This window comes from Chamaea fasciata, unplaced genomic scaffold (assembly GCF_029207755.1).
Source record: "Chamaea fasciata isolate MVZ Bird 193981 ecotype frontalis unplaced genomic scaffold, bChaFas1.0.hap1 SCAF_21, whole genome shotgun sequence".
NCBI lineage: Eukaryota > Metazoa > Chordata > Aves > Passeriformes > Sylviidae > Chamaea > Chamaea fasciata.
The window spans coordinates 10,906,873-10,912,872 of record NW_027094106.1 but is presented as its reverse complement, the minus strand read 5'-3'; positions in this window follow the sequence as shown (position 1 = coordinate 10,912,872).

The following is a 6,000-nucleotide window of genomic DNA, read 5'->3' as shown; positions in this document are numbered from 1 at the left end:
AACAGCAGTTGTGGTTCTTCCCTGAAAGCATCAGACCAGGGGCAGATACACCTATCAAGAGGCTCCTCAGCTGGTGGTGAGCTCAGAAACAGAACAAATCATTCAGTCCCACTCATCCTATTTTTAGCGGACATGTGTGGTGTGTGTCTTGGTGCACTGGGTGTTTGAAGGTGATTTCAGGTTTGCGCCCCAGTTCACAGATGGCTCTCAGAGCAGGCTTCTCTCAGTCACTAATCATCCCTCCCTTAAGGATCTGGGAAGCTTTTTGGATGTGTTCTGGCCGTAGCCAAATTACTGGCAAAACATACTGTTCAAACCCTGCCTCTCACAAACAAGGCCAGATCTTCAGCTGCTATAGCACCCTTTTAATTATACATGTGGAAACAGTTCCCCAAAATTCATCTGGTTTCCTTCACTTTCATCTAGAAACCTAGAATTATAATCAGCACTAAATCATAGCTGGGATTGTATTACATGATTGCTTAGATCATTGGTGCTGTTTCTGAATTTTCTTGTTCTACTCTTTTCTGAGGATGTGATAAGTAGTGCTCAGATGTAGTCCTATAGCTGCAGAGTGAATAACACCTTCTCAAATACAGTTTAATGGAACTTTCTTTCCTTTTGTACTCCCATGGAAATAGGAGTTGGGCTGGATAAGATCACACATGACTGTTACCATAATTTTGCTCTGTGTCAGATATGATCTCATCAGAGCTTGACAGTATCACTAATTTGAGAAAAGGGCACAAGCATTAGAGCTGAGATATGCACCCTTTAGCAATCCTTCAGTTTCTGGGCAAGGTCTCTGGAATGCAAATCAGTGGGCATTATGCTCTGAAACGTTCCAATAACTTTTGAACCACAAAATTATGTGACCGTCAGAACTGAGGTCACTTCTACCCCTCCTCCTCACCCTGCTCCCCCCTACCTGAATACAAATCTGAAAAATGTAGGCTATTAGTATTCCAATGGATTTCCTTTTCCATATGAAAAATGAAGGCTTCATTTAAAAAGTAATTTTATGTTAAGTTACCTATTTATGGTAGGTCCTGCACTCAGCTTGCATGAAGCAGATGTATAAATATTCTTTCTAACCAAGGGCTAAATCTTTGTCCTGGCTCTGAGACAGTGCACAGGGAATAGGCCCATGTTCCTGGATAAAATTCCAACAGAGAAATTACTTCTCTGTTTTGTTGGGTCTCTGGGGGTATGTAAATTCTGCCCTCCTGGGCAATAAACCAGGATTTGCAGAAGTGCCTTGAGAACTCAGGATCCCAAATCCTGCTGAATGATATGGGGGATTTCCAGCACTGATTTCCTGGGCATTCAAAAGCCCCTGGTGTTTGCTCCATGGCAGGCAGGTACTCCGTCATGGCTCTGGATTCTCTGCTTCCTGGTCCTGCCTAAAAGAGTGGCAAGGCTTTTCTGTTTCTCTCCCTCTCTGCACAGGGAAATCAGCACTACAGGATTATTAATAGAGTTTATGGAAGTGGCTAAGCATGATTGAAAGGATGCTTGCAAATGCGGGTAGAACTTGTCAGTGTCTCTTTAAAAGTGAGTAATACCATTTTAATTGTCGTCCTTACTGCTATAGATCACAATAAGGGTATGTTGATGGAATCATCAAGCATAGTAAATGCTCTAAGTACAATATGTTAGTACTAATTATAGAGTAATTTAACAACAATGTATATGGAGAGGGCAATTTTGCATGCCAATTCACCATGGCAAATTTAATTGTATGGAAGAAGGCGAAAGCAAAATATTTTCAATAAAGAGTAAAATGAGAGACACTGGGTGGCTTTTCCAGTGCTGGTGGCATTCCTGACTCCTTTTGAAAGGGTTGCTGCCACCTCACCCCACTGAGCATCCCTCTGGTACATGAGTATTGACAGGACACAGGAGATCTTCAGCAAATTGCAACAGCTCTGAGTCTCCTCAGCCAAAGCAGAAGTGTGTTATTCCTCATTGAGGCAGGTAAGCTGCAAGTGGAAGTGATGTGAAATGGTAATGGAGAATGCACAAAGAGGCCTCTGGGTCATTTCCTTTTTATCAGCTTGCAAGAAGTCAAAAGCTGTTACTCACTGAAATAAATCATCTATCAGCATTAAGCTTTCCCCCCTCTTTCAATTATTGCAATTTACGGAGCTGTGAAAGGGCTGAATTTAAGAGGCATTTCATTGTTTTGGGTGAAATAAGTTCTCCTGCTCTTTGCCTCAAAGATATTTTTTTATTGATATTGTAGTTGCCTTTCACTGTTCTGGACCCATAAACAGATGTTTGAGAGTATTTCTGTCTTCAGAATGGTTACAAATTCTTCTTCCCAAAGTCTGGGAGTTGTTTTGGCAGTTCTGATATTGTTACTCCCAACAGAGGCGGAAGCCTGTGGATGTTAACAGGCCTTGGTTTTAACATCTGAGGCATTTCCATGTTAAACTTCATTCCTGGTTTTGCCCAACTTCTGGTAACGCTGCTCCAGTGTGACGCTAGCAGTGCAGCTTCTGCTGATGGGAAAAGGCAGCTAAGTACTGTGACACTGCATTTCTGTTGCTAATCTGATGAAACGAAAACCTGAATTCTGTGCTACTTCACAGCAGCATTTTCCCCTCTATTTGTCCTTCTGTACTGAAAACCAAATTGTTTGATGATTCCCTTGTCTGTTTTACTGCACAAACAGCAACAGGCATCTCTTCAGGCTTGCAGCTTACACTTTGGAATGGCTTTTAATGTTTCCTTGCATGGACAGCTTATCAGTTGTAGTAAATTTTTTAAACAACATTTTTATTACCTTGAAATGGCTGAAGGAGATGATCCTCAGCAACTGATAAACCAAAAGAAGCCTGTTTGAAGTCAGTAGAATAATGCTAACTTTTAGCAGCTAAAGCAATGGTTCTTGACAGCCCTAGAACAGCAGGATGGCTGACTCCTGAGCCATGTCACCGCCTGGCAAAGCACAGGTAAATTCAGTGGGGGTTTGTCTCAGAGGATGAGCTGGGCCATTTGCTTCCCTGTGGGTGATACTGTACCGTGGTTTGTGAGATTCACTCCCAGAGACAGAAACCCCCCTGCCACTTTCTGGCCTGCAGAGATTTTTGATTAAGATCTAACGCTGTCTGCCCGTTCGGGGATCCCTGCAGTGTCACGGAGATGACAGCTCCCCAGTAGGGGAAGCGAAGCGCTGCCAAGGCAATGACACGGTACAGGCAAGGGATTTCCCTCCGCTGCTCCCCTCCCACGTCCTGCCCGGCTGGGGCTGCGAGTCAAACGCTGCCTGAGCACTTCTGCCTCGGCGGCTCTTCTCGCCTCCTGGGGCACCGGCAGTTTGGCAGGAGTTTCCCGAAGGAGGGCTACGGGCAGAGCAGCGGCTCGGTGTGAGCCTGGGGCGGGCTCTTGGTGGCAGAGTCTCTAAGTGTGGCACATTAGCGGCGGGGGTTCCAGCACCGCAGCAATGTCTGGGTCCGCTTCAGGCTGGATGCTGCGCACGGGAGAGAGCCCGGGGCCGCGGGATCCCATGGATCCGGATGTGCCAGCCCTGCTGCCCGGCGCACCTGGCTCCTGGGGCTGAGCGATCCACTGGAGCTCCAGCTGGTAGAACCCGGCTCCGGATGGTGCGCTCTGGGAAAGGCTGGACTGGGTCTCGCCTGAGCACAGTGAGAAACTGACCACGGGTAATAAATCTCAGGTATAAATGCTTAGAGCTGTGGGTGCACTGGGGGTTTTTTTGCCAGCATCTGGAACTTTCCTATAGACTTATTTCAAATTAAACAGTAAACATTTGCATCTGTAAGCAAACAGTTGTTAAATTTGCACAAATAATCAATTTGTTCCATCCCAAGGATTTCCAATCAATATTGCATTCCAGCAGAGAAATAATGTAATAAGCCATTATTAGAATAATGTTGTGTTCGTTTGTTGATGCTCACAACTGACAGCAAATCTTTATTTTAATTAATTCTTAGATTGGTTAAATAAAAGCCATTCTCATTTTTCATTCTTCTCTTTTTATGAAAATGGTTTTATTGTGCTCCTAGTACAGATAAAATTGGCAGAATTGGCCAGAAATGGATGCAACTTTTATTTCTCCACACTGGGGATGCAGGCCTGCTTTTATTTTTGGAAGCGATTTACAAATAACAATATGAGGTTTTGTAAAATGCTATGGAAACAAGTTGTCTTGGAAGTTCCCCTCTGCATGGTTTTGATCAAAGGTATTTGCATATATGCTAATGCTTTAGCAATTTTCAGCTTGGATGTATTTACACTTAGCATATGTCTTGCAGTGAGTGATTAAAATGAAGGATTTTGGCTTTTCTGACTTGAGAGAAGTGAGGCACTCCTGGGTGAGGGGTGTTCTGTAAAACAAGACTCTTCCTTACACAGCTCAGGAGAATGACAGTCAACGCATGGTTTGCATTTTCTTGTCTAATTATAATTAGTTATATATTTGCAGCAATAGCAAATGAAACATCATTAACAATCCTTGGTGGCATAATGCGGAAAGTACGTTGGAAATAATTTTGTTGTGCCTTATCACATGGAGAGTGGGCAGAGGTGGATTAAGTGTTTGTGACAAACCTCCATGTTTAGAAAAGCTCAGAACCTAATTTTGATTCTGCTGTGGATGTGAGCAGATTTTGTTTCCTGTCCCAGAAGAAATTTGAAATTTCCATTTATTTACCCTTTTTACTCTCCCATAATGCTGCCACATAAGAGAGCTGAAGAGACAATTTGTGGGTGCATGAATGTAAATAGTCTGAGGAACAAAACAGGCCCAGGAAGGATGCTGGTTTACCTTCAGTCAGTCAAAAACAACCAACCATGAACTGGGTTTGCAAAGCTGAGGTAGTCTGAGCTAAAACAAGACTTCTTCGATGCACCTGCTTTGGCAGGTTCTGCCGTGGGGAGGGCACAGGCTTAAATCAGCCCACACAGTGTGTCCAGGCACACTCTAGGTGCACCCTGTGTATTTTTGTAGTAATTGAATACACCTTAATTTATCTTCTGCTTGTGACTACGTGGTCATTACTACTCCTGAAAACTGGAATAATACCACCATTTGACCCCCAGGACTGTTACCATGCCAGAAAGTTCCTTGCAAAGAGAGACTTTGGCAGACCTCATTCTTAGTCAGTGGCAAAGTGGCAGCTACAGTTTTATACAAAATTAAAATGCTGAATTCTTCCCTCCTTTTTGGCAGACCTTATGCATAGTTGTTGTCTGTCAGTTTCCTGGGCAATGTGTAGATGTTCCATACTGATGAGAAAAGTTCATGCTTGTTTTAGGTCACTCTTTTCCCCTGTGTGCTGTTTAATATTAATGATGTAGGTTGCTGTGTCAAAATAGTAAACAATTGTAACCTGTACAGGAAAGGAGTCTTATTTTAACCTTTGAAAACTGTATTTACATGCTTTAGTATATATGAATAATGGATAAAGTTAGTCACTAAGGTTATTTTCAAAGTCAGTCATTTCAGGATCGAGCTGTAGAAAACAATAAAAGAGAAGAGTGGTTTCTTTCCTCTTGCTCTCCCCCTTTCTTTACTTGCCCAGGATTCAGGCAATAGCATTGAAGTCGAATGCCATTAGGATTTCTCACTAAACTTCAAAGCTTAATTTAGTCTCTGCTGGAATAAAGAGAGGCATAAAACAGGCACAGTGGAATCCATTTAAATGAGTGACTGAAAAAAAGAGTGTTTCTAAGAAAACAAATGTTCTGCACATCCTTTTGACAGAAATCCTGCACACAGTGTCTCCTGTCCCCTGGGGTGGTGGGTGCTGTCCCAGCTCTGCCCTCCCTGCTGCAGGGTGGGGTCCCAGCCCTGTGTCCCCCAAGGCAGTGCAGAGGCTCCAGAGGACTCCAGGCAGGGACAGAGCCCCTGGTCCCTGTGTGGGAGATGTGGGACCAACTGCCCATGCCGTCACACGGGCGTGTGTTTGTGTGTATTTGACGATTTTCCAGAACATCGTTGCAATAGGGTAAGTCAGCACGAAGATTTGGTTT